This window comes from Rhinopithecus bieti, unplaced genomic scaffold (assembly GCF_001698545.2).
Source record: "Rhinopithecus bieti isolate Rb0 unplaced genomic scaffold, ASM169854v2 scaffold_76666, whole genome shotgun sequence".
NCBI classification, from domain to species: domain Eukaryota; kingdom Metazoa; phylum Chordata; class Mammalia; order Primates; family Cercopithecidae; genus Rhinopithecus; species Rhinopithecus bieti.
This window is the reverse complement of record NW_016829831.1, coordinates 1,215,401-1,237,291: the sequence shown is the minus strand read 5'-3', so window position 1 is coordinate 1,237,291 and position 21,891 is coordinate 1,215,401. Positions and strand designations below refer to the sequence as shown.

Genomic DNA, 21,891 nt, shown 5'->3' with positions numbered 1-21,891 from the left:
CAAAATTATTTTTTTTCTTCCAGGTGAACATATGGTTTTAACATAACTTCTATTCCACAGACCCAAAATCAAGCACCTGTGTTAACTCTCAACTAAATATAGACTTTTTCTGAACTTTGGAATAGGCGTAAGGGGGAAGAGTGAAACACACTAGCTTTTGTGCCTTGTTGTAATTTTTAATTTCTCAAAGAGTGGACAAGAAAGAGAATGAATACAGCAAAGTCTTTGATCCCTACAGTTCATATTCAGACAAATAGGAGCCAATCATTAAGGCTAACTGCCTCAGGAAAATAAAAAACAGCCAATTTAATTTCTGAACACAGGAAGATTTTTTACCCATTATCGAATCATGAAAGATCTGAATGCACATATTATGGTGTAACCATAAAATAAGGTTGAGTGTTTGCTTCCTGCTAAATCTCATGAAAACAAGCATTCTGAGTGAGGGGTATGGTAAAGACACACAGGGCTAATCTTAAGAGAGGGTAAAGTTTCTGGCTATGTATTAGGTTTGATTAGAATTTTCTGGGTTAAAACGAATTCTACTTCAGTTTTGTTTCTTTCATAGATGCTGGAATTCCTGTATAAGCCATTCAGACATTTGTATTTATGACCTTTCTACTTTTTAAAAAAGTCTATACTCCTCAAGAGAGTAAAGGAGTAGGTTTTACTAGACAACATACTTAATAGGTTAAAGCAACCAAGTAAGAAGAGGGAATGTTCTAGAAGTGAGGGAAAGGGTACTCATGCAGACATGAAGGTGAAGCAAAGGTAAATGTGACAGACAAAAATGGATTTGCCATCTATATCTTCCTTCTTTCTTTCTTTTCTTTTCTTTTCTTTTCTTTCTTTTTTTTTTTTTTTTTTTAATTTTTTTTGAGACAGAGTTTTGCTCTTGTCGCCCAGGCTGGAGTGCAATGGTAGGATTTCGGCTCATTGCAACTTTCATCTCCCAGGTTCAAGCGATTCTCCTGCCTCAGCCTCCTGAGTAGCTGGGATTACAGGCGTCTGCCACCACTCCTGGCTCATTTTTGTATTTTTAGTAAAGACGGGATTTTACCATGTTGGTCAGGCTGGTCTTGAACTCCTGACCTCAGGTGATCCATGCATCTTGGCTTCCTAAAGTGCTGGGATTACAGGCATAAGCCACCGCACCCAGCCAATCTGCCTTCTTTCTAAAAGAGATAAAGCTTTCTAGCTGCCTAGTACCTTGGTGAATTTGGGCTGAGCCCATCCAGCGACAAGCACTGGAAAGAAGGGAAGAGGGGTGATGATCAGGGGAGAGGAGAGGAGGAAGAGGACCTGGTGGATGGTAGGAGGCCATAAGGTCTTCCATGTGATGTGTGAATCTTTAGCTAGGTACACCATATTTTAGAAATGTTTGGTGTAAATGGATTTCTTTTGCAAACTGGAGAGGGGACTGAGTTTTGGGCTGATGCTGAGCGGAACAAAGATGATATTCCTGCAGCTAGAGACACAGGATCTCGGAGAAAATGAGCCCCAGAAATCAGCAGATGTCATGAGGGGACTCTGGGTTATCATAAGCTGTGGAATTGGTATTGGATCTGAACCTGTTTCTTCAAAGTGCAAGGAAGACTAGCTAACCTCTTGTTTTTGCCAATTTAGGGCAATTTTCAACATTACGAAAACTCATTTGGTTTGGGTGCAGAGCTCAGATGTCCTCTCCATGTGGACACAACCCTGCATGTGCACACACAAACAAGCCCTTGAGCACACATGTGTGTGCCCAAACTCCACTTTTCTGCTTCTCCAGGAGCACTGTATGTTATTCTCATTTCAGACAAATAAGTTTGGCCAACTTTGATCTATCCTTTCAGGTCACTGATTGGTGAATTGTCACAGATGTTGTTCTGCCCTCCTTAGAGAGCTGCCTTTGTTGGTTCTGGGGCACTTTCATTAAGGAGAGTTACCTCCAAGAGGTGTCATGGCCTGTAAGCAAACCATGCTTAGGGTGCACCATTAAAGATCTCCACCCCTGGGGAGCGATCCTCACAGCGGGGCAGGACTTGGCCCCTTACAGGCTTGCCTAGTCTCTCCCTGCCAGGTGGGTACAGCAGCAGGAGTCTGAATTCCACATTTTGCAGAGCCCTGGCATAGAGGGATCATTCAAGAGAAACTTCCTCAAGCTACCCATGGCTGCTTAGGCCCTCATATCTGCATTCAGATGTGGCCTTCTTTATCACTAAGTCAGGAGGACCTTGATGGGTGTTAGTCTCCCTGAATTTGATAACTATTTATGGAAGCACTGAAAATGGCATTATTCATTTTGATGACAATCAAGTACGTAAATGCCAATGATAGAGACTGAAGAATAAGTTCCACAGCGGATGTGGTGCAAGTTTCTAAATACTGCTGCCATGATACTCATGTGATGTGAAGGATATTAAGAGATCTAGAACTAGGAGAGAACTGTAGCTCAACCATGCTAGAAAAATTTTTTTGAGTTCCACTCTATTTAAAAACTTTTGTGTAGAGACAAAATCTCACTGTGTTGCCCAGGCTGGTCTCAAACTCCTAGCCTCAAGAAATCTTCCTGCCTTGGCCTCCCACAGTGACAGGAGCCACTGTGCCAGGCCAAAAAGTTACACTCCTGAGTAAAGACTACTTTATAGTCTCTTGATAACATACCATAGTTTTAAAAATATTCTAACTGCTGTAAATTTCTGTATAATTTAAATCTTGAGGCCGAGGGCAGTGGCTCATGCCTGTAATCCCGGCACTTTGGGAGGCTGAGGTGGGGGGATCATCTGAGGTCGGGAGTTTGAGACCAACCTGACCAATATGGAGAAACTCCATCTCTACTAAAAATACAAAATTAGCCAGGTATGGTGGCAGGTGCCTGTAATACCAGGTACTAGGGAGGCTGACGCAGGAGAATCACTTGAACCCGGGAGGCGGAGGTTGCCGTAAGCTGAGATCGTGCCATTGCACTCCAGCCTGGGCAACAAGAGTGAAACTCCATCTCAAAAAACAAAAAATCTTAAATTTGCAGATTTGTAAAATCCTACATCCCTGTCCCCACCCCTCTTTTCCCATGGTCTTTATTTTAGTTCCTTGTGGTCAGCAATGAGTCTCATCTTCTCTTGCACCTCTCACAATGCCTGACACAATGTTGGGGACATCAATGAGTACTGTTTTGTGTATTATTTAGGTATATTTTCTCCAGTTCTCTAGCAGTGGAGAATAAATGATTGATGACCTTATGAAGTCATAATCCACCTAAAGACTGCATAGTATGCAAATGAGTCTACCATTATCTCCTTGATGTAGATTTTCATCTTTTATGTATGGCGACCCTAAGTAAGGAGAAGAGGTGATCTAGCTCACTTGGTTGGACGAGGGTCTTGACACAAATCCACAAAAATTGGAGAGTATACACAGCTGTTCATTTGTCTGTGTGTTGAGGTGGGGGTTGGGGGTGAGGTTGTATTCACACAGAGAAGACATCTTAGCTCTGCACCCAAACCAAAATGAGCCTCAGATGTTGAAGATTGAAGGTCAGGTGCTACCCAGGTTTTGTTAGTCTCTTGACATAAACATGATCTTTAGATATGGTACATATTATGAATCATTCCATCTTTTCAAATACATTTTGAAGGTTTTTTTTTTTCCTTTTGAGACAGAGTCTCACTCTGTCATCCAGGCTGGAGTGCAGTGGTGCAATCTTGGCTCACTGCAACCTTTGCCTCCCGGGTTCAAGCAATTCTAGTGCCTTAGCCTCCTGAGTAACTGGGGTTACAGGCGTGCGTCATCACACCCAGCTATGTTTTGTATTTTAGTAGAGACAGGGTTTCACCATGTTGGCCAGGCTGTTGGGATTACAGTATCAGCTACCATGCCTGGCCGGAAGATTTGTTTTTATTTTAAACACAATTGTGCTGGGTGTGATAGGATGGGTATATGATAGAGCAGAAAATCACCAGTGTTCATTAATATGGATGACACCCTCCATAGGTTATTGATTTAATATTGACAACAATACCCTTCACACAAGACAGAGAGGTTAGAGAATTTACCCAAAGACAAGCAGCTGGGAAGAGGAAAACTAGGCTGTTCTCGCCCTAAATCTCATGCTCTACTATATTAGGGAGGACTCTGGCAGATGGCACATCCTGATTATTTGAAAGTCACCCGTATTTTTTAAAATTGCATAGATAATGAAGGTTAGTTTATCCAGAATTCTAATAATTGCATCTCATGTCCATAAATCTCTATTACAACCACCTGAGATAGGCCATCTGGGGCACGTGGAAAAAGCCCAGGTATAGACACTTTGGATCCTGGATTTCCCTTGTACTGGCTGCTACCTTGGGTAATGTAATTCGCCTGTCTGAGGCTCCTGTCAGCTTCTGAGGATTGCATGGGATAGCATGTACCAAATTACTGCACACAGAGTCCGGTGTACACTTAAGCACACAACATGTGTCAAAGTTTTCAAAAACATTGCCAGTGAGGCATCAATTATAAAACTTACTGCAGAGTGAGCTGATATTGCACCACTGCACTCCAGTCTGGGCAACATAGAGAGGCTCTGCCCATCCCCTAAAAAAAAACAGAAACAAACAAAAAAACACCAAATAAACAACTTGCTGCAGAAATGGACATTGTTGTTCTTAGAAATGTGACCATAGGGAAGTTACAACTACCAGCTCGCTTTAAGGGAATTGAGTGACCTGCCACCTACATGGAGTTGGGGAGGTTTTGCTGAGAAAGTCACTCGTGAGGAAGGCAAAATATAGTTAAGACAAAATGTAACCATCTATAGAGATAAGGTAAAAATTGGAAATAGAACTTCATCAAAGATCTTTCAAGTAGAGGAGAATGTGGTGAAAACTGCAGTTAACATTTGTTAACAGTGTGATCATCGGGTTCAGCTTATCAGTAACCTGGTTCCTGTCTCTGAACTGATAAAGAAAATTGGAGGTTTTTAAATAGAGGATGGCTGTTGCACTTAGTAAAGCTCTAAAGTTGTTAGAGAAATTGGCTTCCCGAGTTATGAGACTGTGCGCAGAAAGTTGAGGAAGAAAGAACTCAGGTCAACCCAATGAGGGTAAGTGCCTTTGGGGTGTTTTTCAAAAGTACTTTTATCTCAAAGGGAACAAAATTTAGGTTGATAATAATCATTGTTATCAATTTTGCTTGTGAGAAAAGTAGTATTACCCATGGGAAAATCATGGTACAGATGGATGAAATCCCTTGAAATCTTATTTGTGTAATACGGGACTTTGGTCTAATGTGTTGGAAAAGACGTGGTTGAGGGTAAGACAGGATGGGGGCTTTGCAGTATACACATAGAGTGCTCATATTCCGGAGTTATTCTTTCTGAAATCCACAAAATCCAGCAGTGTAATCTACTCAGATGGAGACGAAGGAAAAAAACAAAACTAATGAAGCAAGAAGCTGCTGACCAAAGGGGTGAGGAAGCCGGGTCGTAGCCATCTGCAAGAAGGAAATAGAGAAGGGACATGACGGGGGTGGATATGCAGATATGAGAAGGCCCTCTTGAGTGAGGGCCATTGTTTCCGGAGGGGTGGGGAGTGAATGACTGATGTAACTTTGAGTTTGTTGCGGGTGCCTGCTTTGATCCTCTGCTTGGTGGCTCCATTCTTTTCTCTGAAGGCTACTCAACAGAGGGTTGCAGAGGTCGACATGGCAGAACTGGCCCCCAAAGCTTTATCCACTGAATGTCAGTTTTTCCTTATAATTTCTTCCAGGCATAAGAAAGTGGGAGGCATATTTCTGTCTGGCTATAACCATTCTCCTGCCAGATTCTGAGGCCAAACTCTTCACGTGCCATCGTTTCTGAATACCATTATGGACATGATTATCTCATTTTGGCTATTCCATGCATAGTGTTGGAGACAGAAGGCTCTGGACTAATGCAGATCTGCATTTAATCCCTGCTGTTACACTTACTTGTTACATGACATTAGGCAACTCATCTACGTCTTTAAATCTTGGGTTCCTTGCTTACAAAGAGGTCACTAGCATATTAGTACTAACATCATGATCAGAGTGTGGTTTCTGAAGGTTAAACAGGTGTAAAGGTTTAGTGCATTACTCAGACAGCACTCAACACTTAATGTTGTCAGACCTCATCATTGTCCTTATTTTTTTCCTTCCCCGCTCGGGGAACTTTGATCTCTGTGCCCTGTAGATAGGCTGCTGGGACTGCTGATGTGAATGTTACAGGATCCCCAGCAGGACCTGGGGTTCTCTCTGCTCTTGAATGCATTGTTTAGGTGAGGAGATTGATTCCAAGTTACTTTTCTACTTGGGTGCCTCTGTGTTTGGAGATGTGGCCGCATAGCTCAAGTATATCTGGAGTGTCTTCGGTTTTCAGATACCCGTTTTTCCTCTAGGAGAACTCTCTTCGTCTATGTCCTTTAAAATATCTGTCCTATCATCACAAGGGTTTATATTTCTCTGCCCATCCCTCCATACTTCCTGGTTTTCTGAGAGTGCAGAGGCAGACAACTGCAAAGGAGAGCCCCCCAAGGATTCGGGTGATGACTTTGAGCCAGGCTGACATCCATGTCTAAGGCCAAATGAAGTCTGGTTGGGGGGATACAGTCTTCCAACACTGGCGATGCCAACATTGTGGGAGTGTGCGTGTGTGTCTGCATGAGTGTGTGTGTGTGCACGCATGTGTGTGCATGTGCAGTAGGGTCCTACTACAGGTTGGTGGAAAAGATCCCTCTGGTCCTAGAACAAAAATCTAACAGCAACCAAGAGTCCAGTTCCAAGAGAAAAAGGAAAAGGCTAGCTAGGCAGGGCGTCTGGATTCTGAATAGGGGCTGAGGCCTTGGCTCAGACACAGAGGAGAATGGAGAAATGGGGTGATGACATAAACAGCTTTAAAATATTGTGGGCCAAGGGTAGGATGGCTCCAACTTGTCTGGGTTGTATTTGTCCTTAGTACACTTGGAATAACATAGCGGCAGCAGCAATCAACATTTACTGAGACTATGTGCCAGACCCTGAGCCAAGCACTTTCCACACACCATATCCTGCCATTCTTATGATGATAGTGCTGTGAAGTAGGGATGAAACCAAGTCCTTGCTGACTCCGATCCTGTACTTCCAACCAACGCTGACGAGGGCCCCAGGCTCCCTAGAGCAAGACTAAACCTGGGCATGTGTGTGGCTGGGCTGAGTCTGTGGGATTGGCTCTGGAGTTGGGTGTGACTGAGCCCTGGGTAGAAGGGGATGCTGTCCTAATGGAAAAACACAGAATAAAGATGGTGTCCACCAAGATGTAACTGAGATTTAGAGAAGACTTGATAACTTATCAGGTGGGTGGGTAGTCTTTAATTTCAACAACTGCAGATCCTATCTAAGACCACTTTTGTCTGTGACAGCTTAAACATGACTTAAGTGTGGATATGAGGGGCCAATTTTGAGCTCATTCTATGATTGGAACGAATACTTCCCTGTCATAGGTGACCGACAGCTATCTGGGCTGGTGGTACAGGGGTAGAATAATTTACTAAGATAGTTGTAGATAAAGAAAGGCAGATTTATTGGAGAAAGTATGAAAATACATTACGAGGTTGCAACGGGCAGCACAGCCAGAGAGGAACTGACTGCAAAGAAACAAAGGCTTGCTGGATATTTATAGGATAGTTCCTGGGCTCCAGGGTGCTATGTGCAGTACTGATAATGCCAAGGTTGTAGTGAGCTAACTTGCAGGTGTTTGGTGATAGTTGGGTGCAGGAAGATTGTGAGTTATTTGCTCAGAAGAGCTATGTGTCCTGGGCCATGAAGAAAGGCAGATTTACAGTTTACCTGCTTTCTCTCTTTGCTTTCCCTTGGTACTGCCAGTCTGACATTTTTCCCCTAATTAGGATTCCACACATCCTATGCCTTCCTCTTGGGAGCCTTGCAGTCAAAGTGTGATGTAGTGTCTGAGGTCAGAGTCATTGAGTAATGGGGCCTCTGCCCTCTCAGCCCCACTGCCACCCAACTGAGGCTCCATGAATGGGGGTGTATGCCATGGGGAAAAGGAATGGGATGATGCCGATGCCCCTGGGGTTGCTGGTCATCCTCCCCAATCCCCACTCTCCCTGTCCACCCACAGGACCAGTCAGCATTTCTGTAATTCCTCTTCAGTCTGGGGTGTTACGATCAGAAAATATCATGTACCTTTTGCTGCAAGCTTGGCTGAAAGAACCCCACACTATAGCTGAATGTCTTTGATTCACCATCTGAGCAGAGACCTCAAACTATAAAGAAAATCAGAGTCTCTTGATGCCCATGCTGAGGACAAGTTTTCTTGGATTTCATGACTCTTTAGGAACAGTGAACTTATGGGTAAAGACCGAGACTTTAGTGAGGAATTCTCTCATCGTTTTTTTCTTCTTGAGCAAAACCTTGTTTGATTTGGGGTTGTAATGTTCAAAATTACTTTCTTTTCATTTTGCCTTTTTTTCCTGAGTAGTGGTTTCTGGAAATCTGAGCTGCTTTATGCTCCCTGAGTAGTCTGTGCCAGATCACAAACATACGCACAAACTCTGAAGACACCGGAAAAATCACCCTTTAGAGGAATTATCTAGAAAACTAGCCCCCATGCAAAGTGAACAACCTTTTCAAAAATAATCTACATGAAGATTTCTGAAACTAACACATTCCTCAATCATAGAAACCAAATGAATTACTTAAAGTGGGTTTGGCTCCTGCTTTCATTAAGGGAGTATTTTCAGGAAATTGGAGGTCTAATGTAAATGTGGCTCCTTTTGGTTTTTCTGTTTTCTTTGTCTTCAGGCTGTTTGCTGCCACTTTCATCCTCCCCTTATCTCAATCTGCCAGTGATGGTTTGTGCCTCTGGTCGCTGGGTCAGATCCAGGGCTAATTCACTCACCTCTGGTTTCTAGTTTCACCCTTATGATGAAAGCATTCTTAAATCTGATATTCACATAAAAAAGGATTTGATTGTCTTTGGCATGTCTCTGCAGTTAGCTAATCATGTCTTGAGCACAGAAAAATGTAAAGAAAATGGAAATAAGATTTGTTTGATAAGAGGAGAGCTGCTAAGACTTGTCTGTCCCTGAGTTGAGATATGCTCATTTACCTTAAGACTTTCCTTCCATAAACCACATCCCGAATTCCGGTTTATAAGTCTTTATCCTGTTTCCCAAACCTCATCTCATACTTTTTATGTAATCTGGTGGGCATAGATATTTTCTCGCTGAACCTGAGAAAATCTAGAATGACCAAGGATCTAAAATAAGTAACACAGTTGCTCAGGTTCCCGGGCCCTATGGTAGAATTTCCTTCTTCAGAGAAGGGGAGGACAAGGTAGATAAAGAAAGGAGCATTTCATCTTGCAGCAACTTGGAAGAGAGGTGGGAGTTTAATTTTTTTTAAAGCAATCAAACCTTCCAATATAGCCCATTTTCAACCACAATGGTATTTCAGAATTACCAGGAGATTTATCTAAAGTTATGTAAAAATTTCCCAGAATTACCTAAAAAAATGTACAATTTCATTTCCCTTCTGTTACATAACATGGATACCCAGCTACTATTTATTAGTAGTAGATACAGACTATTTAAGAGACAAAATATTATATTGCAAAAAGTGTGACCCTTAGAAATCAGAATTCCAAAGAAGAGTTCTTTGTAATTGGCAAGGTTGACGGCTGATTGAGTGTCAAACTTCCAGTACAATGATGGATCAACTTAGAAATTTGATTGATTCAAAGCATTCTGAAATTGTACAACTCTCTCAGTACTTGTATTATTTCCGTGTCTTCTTTTATTATTTTCCATTGAATGATGTTTTCATGTACACTTAGCTGCTTATAAGGGCAATATTTTAAAACCAGAGCAATTTCTTTAAAATTAAAATGTTTCAGCAAAATACATTTTAAAATGCACTGTAATTACCCAAACAATATTACACTGTTACAGGTAGTTTAAGAATAATAAAAAATGTAATTCATAAACTCACTCCTTTAATACAACAAAGTTGATTAATGTTCTATGTTCCTTATTAGACTTTCTCCCATGTATAGCTTTACAAAGTGGTAGTTGATGAGTAAATAAAATTTTGTGATTTTTTTCACATAAAATGAGAACAAACTCGGTATGTAAATTACTTCATAGATTTTTAGCTTATTATGAAAATTTTCTCATATCTATTATAAAAATTAAAAAAAGGATTTGACTTCAGTAAACATACATTTGGAGAGAAACTTGATCCTCATATAAACTCAACCATAGACCATTCATTTATTTTTAATTCAATATGTATTTATTGAGGATCTCCTAGGGGAAACATAAATGAACAAAACAGGAAATATACATGATGTTTAAGTCTGGTATTCAGTGTGTTGCAAGTTATAAATGCCATGGAGGAAAAAAAAAATCAAGCAGAGTTAGGAAGATTGGGAGCACAGGATTAGTTGGTCAAAGGGTCGGGGAGAACAGACCTCATTAAGAAAGTGAGGGAGTGAATCACACAGACACCTGGAGAAAGAAAATGCAAGAGAGGGTAAACAGTTGGTGCAACACCTTGAGGTGGGAGCAGGCTCGGGAGGCCAAGCAACAGGAAGGACAAAAGTGCACGTGTTGTGGAGTTAAGATTGGGTTGTAGCAGGATGTAAATCAGAGAGGTGAGGGATGGCAGACCCCCAGAGGGTCTTCTTGTTCATTGTAAGCAATTTGGCTTTTGTTGGGTAAAGCAGAGGTTTGAGGAGAGGAGTAATTTGAAAGGACCACTCTGGCTTCTGTTTTGAAAATCAATTACAGGGGACAAGAGAAGGACCAGTGCAATGGTGGTGGCTTGGATCAGCAGAGATGGCCATGAGAATTGCTCACATGGCTGAGTTCTGGCTGTATTTGGAAAGCAGGTTCACTGGGACTTACTGGTGACTTGAGAGTGATGTGCCAGAGAAAGAGGTATAAGGACGCCTCCAAGGATTTTGATCTGTGCAGCTGAAAAAAGATGACGTTGCCATCAACCAAGATGAAAAGGATGGTTGGAAGAGCAGATTTTGGGAGGAAAAAAAGGGATTCATTCTTGGTCAGGTTAATTTTGTAATGTCTGGAATATAGACAAGTGAAGACGTCGAGTCAGCAGGTGGACATGTGAACCTGAAGTTCAGAGGAAAAGTGTGGACGGCAGGTGTAACTGCAAGAGTGTAATCAGTATAGAGATGGTGTTTCAAACCAGTTAACTGGATGACATAATGTGGGGAGTGAGTGTGGACAGAGAAGAAAAGTGCTTCAAGGACTGAAACTTGAGGTGGTGGAGAGAAGAGATGTGAAACAGTAGCTTGTGGGTCCTGAAGAAAGATGTTGGAGGAATTGTGCCACTTTGACAGAGGCTGCTTATAGCTCAAGGTAAGGGGAAGATGCAGGACTGAGGATTCCTAAGCAACATGGTGGTAATTGGTGATATCGACAATAGCATAAAGACATCATAATTTAAACTAATTATTAACAAAATTGAAATTTAAAAAAACAATGCAATGTTTCCAAAGTGGATTAAAATTCTATAATGTTATTGCTAAACAAACAAACAAAGCAAAACAAACAAGAAAAACAAAGGAAGAAGAGATTCTAAGATAAAAGAGTTAAAAATTAAGTAAATCAGCTCAGAAAACTCAGCAGGCTGTTATCTTCCTGGTGGTTAGAAATACCTGCTTATTAAAAGGTTTCAAAGGTCCTTTGGGAATAGAACTTATTTCAATGTGTTTGGCTGTACATTTCTTACACTTTTTTTTTTTTTTTTTTTAACTGAGAAGTCAGTTAAAATATCCTGAAGTGACTGTCCATAGGACACATTTTGAAAACACAAATGCTCTATAAACACAAATATATCTCCCTCCCCTTTGCTAGTGATGAGTAACCAACTGCCTCTGCTAGCTAGGATTCAACTCTTCCTCTTAACAAATATGCTTTGATGGAACAATTTTTTTAGATACAAATGTTGTCAATGAGAACAACTGTTATACAGTGCAGTCACAGAAGAGGAACAGAAAAGAAAGGGGGATGCAACAAAATGAAAAGTAAATATTAGCCTTCACATTTAAATACATTTGATCAGCGGATAAAATGTACGTGTAGGTGTGGATTTATGAGTTGTATTTTTCAAACAATTACCACGTATTTATTAACCACCAACTCAGTGTCAGTTAGTATGCTAGGTGCTTATAGTGATCCAGCAGGCCATAAGGCTGGATTTCTGCTCTTATAGAATTTTGGGGTGCATCATCAGTATCTTTTTTATCTTTAATTTATTTTTTTTTTTGAGACAAGATCTCACTCTGTCATCCAGGCTGGAGTGCAGTGACATGATCATGGCTCGTTGCAGCCTTGACCTCCCAGGCTCAAGTGATCCTCTTGCCTCAGCCTCCCAAGCAGCCGGGACCACAGGCATGTGCCACCATGCCAGACAAATTTTTAAATTTTTTGTAGAGATGGGGACTTACTATGTTGCCAAGGCTAGTCTTGAACTCCTGGGCTCCAGCAATGCTCCCATCTCAGCCTCCCAAAGTGCTGGGATTACTGGTGTGAACCATCATGCCCAGCCCTTTCTTTTGCATTTTTTAAAAAAAAAACTTTTCTTTATTCTCTTTCTATTACCTTTTAATAAACTATAAGAAGACCTTCAAAACAAAAATGTCTTAATATCTGTGGGTTAGGTTTTGTTCTGAATTATTTTCTTTTACCCCATGGTGGGGAAAAAAGCAAAAACCTGTTTGGTGCCTATACAATGCCTCATTACACAGCTTTGGTTTGTGTTTACCCCAGTGTCATCTTTAAGCTGATGGGGGCAGTGCAGCTGACCTGGGTCAGAACTCAGGGTCACTTCATGCCAGATGCTCACCACCTCTGCAGTGTTGGACGTAGAGATCCAAATTCATCCTTCAGGGAAGGATGAACACTTACTCTCTGGGATGTTTTACAGTGAAAATCAGAAGTTGTTCTATTGTGCACTCATGGCCTAGCTACTTCCACTCTTTTGAAGATCTCACCTGGTCTCATGGGTTTAATTTCGTCTATACACCGACATATCCCAAATTTATATCTCTAGCCCAATATGTCTCCTGAATTTCAGAAGCAAATATTCATCCTACCGATGAGTTCACATCTCCAGTTTTGTGTCTAATGCAGTGTCAAGCCGAATACGGCCAAAACTAGTGTAATGCTACTCTAAAACCTACACCCCTTACCATTTCCTCATTCAGTAACTAGCAACCCTATTTGACCAGTTACTCAGGGCCCCAAACCTCTCTTGACAGCTCTCATATCCTGTCCATCAATGTTGCGGAAAGTCAGGGACCCTGAACGGAGGGACCTGCTGAAGCTGTGACAGAAGAACATAAATTGTGAAGATTTCATGGACATTTATCACTTCCCCAATCATTTCTCTTATAATTTCCTATGCCTGTCTTTACTTTAATCTCTTAATCCCATCATCTTCATAAGCTGAGGATGTATGTCGCCTCAGGACCCTGTGATGATTGCATTCACTGCACAAATTGTTTGTGAAGCATGTGTGTTTGAACAATATGAAATCTGGGCACCTTAAGAACAGGTTAACAGTGATTTTCAGGGAACAAGGGAGATAACCTTAAAATCTGGCTGCCTGTGGGCTGGGCAGGACAGAGCCATATTTCTCTTATTACCAAACACGGATAAGAGAAATATTGCTGAATTCTTTCCCCAGTAAGGAATATTAATAATTAACAGTTCCAGGAAATGAATGCATTCCCAGGGTATCCTCTAAAATGACTGCTCAGGGGGTCTCTGCCTTACGCAGTTGCAAATAAGGGATGAAACACACCCTGGCCTCCTGCAGTCCCTGCAGGCTTGCTAGGTATTAGGAAATTCCAGCCTGGCGAATTCTAGTCAGACCAGTTCTCTGCTCTTGAACTCTGTTAAGATGTTTATCAATGACAATGCATGCACAGCGAGACCGGGAACATAATTCTAGTTTCGCCTTGGGCTTGTGACCTTGCCCTGCCCACTTGCCTTGTGATATTTTATTGTTCATGAAGCATGTGATCTCTGTGACCCACACCCTATTTGTACACTCCTTCCCCTTTGAAAATTGCTAATAAAAACTTGCTGGTTTTACGGCTCAGGGGGCATCACGGAACCTGCCGACGTGTAATGTCTACCCTGGACACGCAGCTTTAAAATTTCTCTCTTTGTACTCCTCTTTCCCTTTATTTCTCAGACCGGCCGACACTTAGGGAAAATAGAAAAGAAGCTACGTTGAATTATCGGGGGCTGGTTTCCCCCAGTATTTCAAGAAGTCCTACTAGTTCTACCCTCAAAATCTATCTGCATCCCAACCGTGTCTCACCACCTGCACTTCCCTGCCCTGGTCATAGCCACCGTCTCTGTTTCACCTGGATACCTCATCCCTTGTCATTCTTAAGAGTATTTTCACACTCACAATGTTTAATACCTATGTTGAGTTAGAGGTCATGTCACTCCTCAGCTTGAAACACTCCAGTGGTCTTCATCACACTGAATAAAAGCCAAGGTGCTCAGGGTGACTCACTCGCAATCTAGTCTCTACCCCTCTCCAACCAGCTCTCACTGCTGTGGAGTTCTTTGGGCCACATGGCTTCCCAGCTGGCCCTTGGACACACTGGGCTTGTCTCCATGACAGGGCTTTAATGCTGCCTGCCCCTTCAACCTGGGCTGTTTATTAAATGTCTCCTTCCTAGTTGGCCTTCCCAGGTCATCTGGCCTAAAATTGCTCTCCTCCTGCTGTATTTTTCTCCTTAAGTGGATCACACTTTAAAATCTTTTATAACTATTTTTATTTCTTTATGTTACTTGCTGTTCTTCTCCTGTAGGACATAAATTCCACAAGGGCAGGTATTTTTTTGTTTCCCTTTGTTCTGTGTGGTGCATTGCTGTACCCCCAGCATCAGGAACGGTGATTAGCAGGAACAGAACGACCCTCAATGGTTGTCTGGGTTCAGTATTCTGCTTTTCTAAGCTCAGTTGATGCAGAACAACTGGTTGTCTGGGTTCAGTATTTGCTTTTCTAAGCCCAGTTGATGCAGTGTCGGTATGTGCAGCCATGTTAGATGTTAGAACACTGACATCCTTACCACTGATGAGTCAATAGCCGCTGCCCCCAACCCTCCTGATATTTTATGGTCTGAATAATTACTTGATGCATCTACATTTAAGGCTGCAAACATGAATTTACTGGAGGAAGCACAGTGGTGGTGGATGATCCAGTCTCTCTCTCAAACCTATCAAAATCACCAAGGAATTATAAATCTTCCAAGCAAAGGAAATTGTAGAAAACACAAGTGAAACTGTTTCACAGAAATATCAGCAATACATAGTAAATTTGAGATGATGGAGATTAAGAGGAAAATTAAATCATTCTTAAGTGGTCAAGGTAAAACATTATTGTGTGGTTCACTATAGCTACATTTAAAACAGTCCAAAGTCAAACAACTAGTCTGATTAGTCTTGTCATTGGTATGTGCTGTCTTAGAGTTCTCCAGAGAAACAGAATTAGTAGGAGATTATCTATCTATGTATCTACCTAATCGATCTATACTCTATCTATTTTAAGGAATTGACTCATGAGATTGTGGGGCTTGGCAATCTAAAAGATACAAGGCAGGCTGGCAGACCGGAAATTCAGATAAGAGTTGGTGTTGTAGTCTTGACTCTGAATTCCATAGGGCAGCCAGTCGGAATTTCAGGCGGGATTTCTGTGTTGCAGTCTTGAGGCAGAATTCTTTCTTCTTTGGGAAACCTCAGTCTTTGCTCTTCAGGCCTTCGGCTGCTCACATTCCACAGTGCTGTCCTTCTGGCTGTCCTTCATGCTTTTGTGTTGCCTGTCCCATTGCCCTTAATCTTACATGGAAAAAATGGAAATAAATTCAGAGGGGAAACTTAGCTAAAAGTTTTGGGGGAAAAATGATCAAAACCAGAATTATTCACAGACAACTTGTTCTATGAATAATTTTTGAAAAGGAACCATTTCCTCTACAGCTGGCTTATTATGAGGAGCTTGATGATAAAATATTGGCAAGGCCTCCAGTGGAGATTTATCATGTTGTGACAGACCCCAGAAATGAATCTGGGTCTCCCGACTTCAATACAGTGCTCTTCCTATTACATAATGGGAGAATATGATTTTCTACTCTTTTACTTTACTTGTTGAGAAACAACTAATATTCAATTAAAAGCATCAATCTTACATATTCAGTTGAATGAGATTCGGCAATCATATCCACCATGTATCGTCATCCATATCATTATCCCAACAGCACAGAACAGCATTTCTTCTTCCCAGAGAGTTGCCCTCACCCCTTTCCAATCAAATTTCCACATACTCTCTGGTTTCCAGCATGATAGATTATAATTTCCCGATTGTTGGGCTTCCTACAGGTATGATATACAATATGTAGTCTTCTGTGTTTAGTTTCTTTTGCTTAACATAATTTTTCGGGAGCAAGACTTTATTATTGTTTGTTTTGAAACAAACTCGGAGTTACAGAACATGCTGTTTTTGAGAGTCATCCTGTGGTTATATCAGTATTTCCTTCCTTTTCATTGCTGAGTAGTTTACATTAAAAAAATAAGGATCTATTCTCCTGTTGTTAGACATTTAGATTATTTTTAATTTTTGGTATTATGAATATGGCATTTACGAATATTCTTTTATAAGTGTTTTGTGGATATGTTTGTTAATTCTCTTGGGTAAGGGGGGAAGCTATGGAGCCATACAGTAGATGTTCTTTAACTTTCTGTTAGGTTTTATATATATATATAGTGTATATAATTTATATACACTAAAATACACACTTTTTTTTTGTTTTGATACATGTAGACTCTATTGTCTTTGTTTTGTATTGCTATAAAATAATACCCGAGGCTGGGTAATTTATTAAGAAAAAGTTTATTTGGCTCATGATTTTAATGGCTGAAAAGTTCAAGACTGGGCATCTGCATCTGGTGAGGACCTCAGGTTGCTTCCAATCCTGGTGGAAGGTTAAGGGGAGCTGGCGTGTGCAGAGATCACTTGGGAGAGAAGAAGCAAGGGATGGGGGAGTGCCAAGTCTTTTTAACAGCCAGCTCCCATGGGAATTAATAGAGCGAGTACTCACCACCAAGGGAGGGGATTGAGGAAGGGAATTAATCTATTCATGAGGGATCCACCCCCAAGACCCAAACACTCCCCCTTAAGCCCCACTTTCAATATTGGGGATCTGTTTCAACATGAGGTGAGGAGGGTACAAATATCCACACATGGCACCTCTGAAACCATCATCTCAATTGACACATTCCACACATCTCTCTCATACTCTTTTATAAGTAATTGCCACCCTTCATCTTCCATTCTAAGTACCCACTCACTGGCCTTGCAGTTTGGGAACATTATATAAATGGGACCATATAGCATGCATTCTTTTAAAACTAGTTTCTTTCATTCAGTATGTTTCTAAGATTCATTTATATTTTGTGAATCAGTGTTTTTTTTTTCTTTTGCTGAGTAGTGTTCCATTGTATGAATATAGAATAGTTTAGCCATATATGTGCTGATGGTCATTGGTATTGTTTCCAGTATTTGGCTATATGAATCGAACTGGTATGAACATTTGTGTACAAGTCTTTTTGTGTGCATAAGTTTTTACTTCTCTTAGGTAAATCCCCAGGAGGAGAATTTCTGGAGCGTAATGCAAGCATATAATCAGAAACTGCCAAACTATGTTCATTGTGTCATTTTACACTCCTATCAGTGATGCATGAGAGTTCCAGGTGCGCCACATCCTTGCCAAAATTTGATATTATCAGACATTTTTATTAGCTATGAAATAGAATCTCATTGTGATTTTAAATGTTTACATTTATCTAATAACTAGTAACTTTGAGCACTTGGTCCTGTGCTTATTGAACATTGATATATTTTCTTTTGTGAAATATCAGTTCAAGTCTTTTCCTTATTTTAAAAACTGGGCTATTTTATCTTTTTCATATGAATTTGTAAGAGTTATTTATGAAGTATAGGTACAAGTCTTTTATCTGATGTGCACATTATGAGTATTTTGTCTGAGTCTGTGGCTTAGTCTATTCAAGTTCTAATGATGTCTTTGAAAAAGAAAAGTTTCTAATTTTAATAAAGTCCAAGCTATGATTTATTTTCTTTCATGATTAGTGATTTTGTATCCATTTAAAAAATATGTTCCTACTTCAGGTGTAAGATTTTCTATTATGTAATACAATCCATTTTATTTTAATTTTGTGTATAATGTAAGGTAGAGCTTTTCATAAGACAGTCAATTTTTCCATCATTATGTGTTGAAGGCAGTGTTTTTCACCATAAACTTATGTTGGCATTTTAATCAAACATTAATTTACTGTATATTTTTTAGTCTACTTCTGGACTCTCTCTTCTTTGATCAATATGTCTGCCCTTATGCCCATACCACACTGTTTTCACTATGGTAGCTTTTACATTAAGTCTTAAGGTCAGGTTGTGTAAGTTCTCTGACTTTGTTCTTATTCTTTAACCATGTCTTGGGTATTTCCAGTACTTTAATTTTCCATGCAGATTTTAGATTTCCATAGAAGCTTTAGAAGCTGATTCTGCTGCTGGGAGAATAAGGTTACCCTGACCTCAGGACAAAAGAAGATGCACATGAACTAAATAAAAGGTGACAAATGCAGACCACAGCAATAAAGTCTGTGGAATTAGTTTGAAATTACACAATAGTCTAAAATATTAGTCTTGAAGGGATCTTAATGATGATTTAGTCATTTCACATGTGCAAACTGTTAAGACTGTTGGCTGTTTTTCACATGGCCACAGCCCATTTCTTTTTCCTATGTGTCTGCAGTCCACAGAGCTTCTTCTGGCTCTCTATGCTCCATCTCTTCGTGGCCCAGGAGTTCCCATGGGACCTCCCAAGGGTGACTCAGGTCTTATCTTCTGATGAGATAAAAGGAATAAGACAGATATTCAGGGTAGAGATGTAAGAGCATGGTAAAATTTAAACTGCTCTTGTTCAGATCCATATATAAAAGCTTTATTTTTTGGATCCCAAATTACATCCCCTGGTCATCTGCACTGGTTCATTCAATAAATATTTCTGAGATTGGGCATAGTGACTCAGGCCTGTAATCCCAACACTTTGGGAGATCAAAGTGGGTGGATCTCTTGAGCCCAGATGTTTGAGACAAACCTGTGCAATATGGTGAAACCCTGTCTCTATGAAAAATACAAAAATTAGCTGGGCATGGTGATGCGTGCATGTAGTCCCAGCTACTCTGGAGGCTGAGGTGGGAGGATCACCTGAGCCTGGGAGATGGAGGCTGCAGTAAGCCATGATTGCACCACTGCTTTCCAGCCTGGGTGACAGAGTGAGACCTTGCCTCAGAAATAATAATAATAAATAAACATTTCTGAGCACCTACTTTGTGCTCTTCCAGGCACGTGAGCTGTATCAAAAGACAAAACTCACAAAAATAATCTTGCCTTCTGGAGGTCATATTCCAATGGATAAAACAGAAAATAATAAACATGATGCATAATTAGAATGTTAGACAGTGATGAATGCCTTAGAAAAAAATTGGAGCAGGTTAAGGAGATAGGGAATGGGAGAGGAGACACTGTAATTCAAAATTGATTGGTCAGGAACTCAAAGAAATACCTGGACACTAATAGCAGCATTATTCACAATAGTCAATAGCTAGAAGCAACCCAGATGCCCATCAACGGATGAATGGGTAAACAAAGTGTGGTAGGTACATGCAGTGGAATATAATTCAATCATTAGAAGCAATAAAGTACAGACCCATGCTACAATATGAACAAAACTTGGAAAGATTATGCTTAGTGAAATAAGGCAGTCACAAAGGGCACTTATTGCGTGATTCCATTTATAGGAAATATTCAGAATAGATAAATCCATAGAGTCAGAAAGTAGATTGGTGGTGGCTATGGGTTTATGGTAGAAGAGGAAGAATGGGGACTTCATGTTAATGAGTGTGGGGTTATACTTGGGGATGGTGAAAATGTTTTGAAACTAGATAAAGTTAGTGGTTGTACCACATTGGGAATGTACCAAATGCCACTAAACTGTGCACTTTAAAATAGTTAATTTTATGTTATGTTAATTTCAGCACAATTTTTAAAAATCAGAAGCAAAAAAAGAATAGAAAATTGAGTAGTCAGGCTAAGTCTCATTGAGAATGTACAGTCTGAGTGCCCACTTGGAGGAGGTAAGTTAGCTCTTGAAGGAGGTGGGTAATGGGAAGAAGCTGTCCAGGCGGAAGGAACAACGTGTGCCTAGTGCCTTCAAGGAACAGCAACGAGGATATGGGTTTGGAGGGGAGGGGTCAGAGAGGTGATTGGTGGTATTCCATCGTGTGGGACCTCACTACTTCTGTAAAGATGTTGGCTTTTCCTCTGGGTGAGGTGGAAGAATTTGGAGGTCTCCTTGATTTGACCTAGGTTCTAACAGAATCTCCAGAGTATCTGTTTTAGGAATAGACTTAAGAGGGTACAAGGAAGCAGGGACAGCAATTTAGAAGCAGTTATTAAAATCCAAGTGAGAGACCATGGTGGATTGGACAAGGATGGTGGCCATGAGAATGGAGAGATGTAATTGGTGTAATTGCAGGTAGGATGTGCTTTGAAGATGAAACCATAAGCTGTCCTGATGGATTGCATTTCCAATATGTGAGGAAGAGAAGAGTCAATAATAAATGGAGTCTTGGTCTGAGCCAACATTCAGCATGGAGTTTTCATCATTGTGATTAGAAGGCAAGGGGAGACACTGACTTTTCTTTGGGGCAAGGGAGGCAAGGAGGCTGGAGGAGATCAGAAGTTCTGTTCTGGAGACATGAAGCTTTTGTGAATTCCACTTGTTCCTTGAATATATGCTGGTTTCTTCTGGTTTTTTCTTTTTGTTGTTGTTTGTTTTTTAAAATTTTAGATTCTAGGATATATGTACTTGTTTGTTACAAAGGTATATTGCATACTGTTGGGGATTGGTCTTACCCAATTAGTGAATATTGTACCCAGGAGGTAATTTTTCGTTCATCACCCCCTACCCTCCCTACATTTGGAGTCCTCAGCGTCTCTTATTTCCATCTTACGTCCATGTGTACCGATGGTTTAGCTCCCATATATGAGTAAGAACATGTGGTGTTTGGTTTTCTGTTTCTTAACTGGTTCACTTAAGATAATTGTCTCCAGCTCCATCCATGTGGCAAAGGACATAATCTCATTCTTTTTATGGCTGCATAGTAATCCTTAGTGCATAGGTACCGCGTTTTCTTTAGTCAACCATTGATGGACACTTAAGTTGGTTCAATGACTTTCCTATTGTGAACAGTGCTGCAGTGAACACACTAGTAGTGGTGGAGAGGTGTCTTTTTTATATAATGATTTCTTTTCCTTAGAAAAGTAGTGAGATTTCTGGGGTGAATGGTAGCTTTATTTTTGGTTCATTGAGAAACCTTCGTACTGTTTTCCATAGAGATTGAACTAATTGACATTCTCAGCAACAATGTATAAGCATTCCCTTTTCTCCACATCCATCCCAACATCTGCTGTTTTTTGAGTTTTTAATAATAGCCATTCAGATGGGTCTTCTGGTTTTTGGAGGGGAGGATTGGGTGAAGCAGGAAGGAGTTTGGAGGGAAGGAGTGGAGGCTTGAGTGGGCCTAGAGTTTAGAGTGTGGGCAAGAAGGATCCCAGAGGCAAGCACTTTGCTCAGGGCGACACAGCTAATAAAGCTCGGGGGTCCAGCACATTCTCCAGAGGCCCAGGCCAAGCCGTTTAGGGCCATGCTGGTTGTGCCCCATCCGCTGCAGATCCTGCAAACATTTTCATCAAGAAAAAAATAATTAAAAGAAAAACAGAATA

General features: G+C 40.7%; 1 protein-coding gene across 3 annotated transcripts in view; it reads left to right on the top strand.

Annotated features, from left to right (window-relative positions):
• IL1RL1 (interleukin 1 receptor like 1) overlaps positions 1-21,891 on the top strand; it is an 88,265-nt gene that overhangs the window by 48,491 nt on the left and 17,883 nt on the right. Inside the window, exon 1 of one of the 3 annotated variants that reach the window (XM_017864986.1) lies at positions 4,951-5,071. The exons of the other annotated variants lie outside the window; for them this stretch is intronic. The gene's annotated coding sequence lies outside the window, so the exon portion shown is untranslated. Of the gene's footprint in view, positions 1-4,950; positions 5,072-21,891 lie in introns of those variants that run through there. 3 annotated transcript variants of the gene reach the window in all.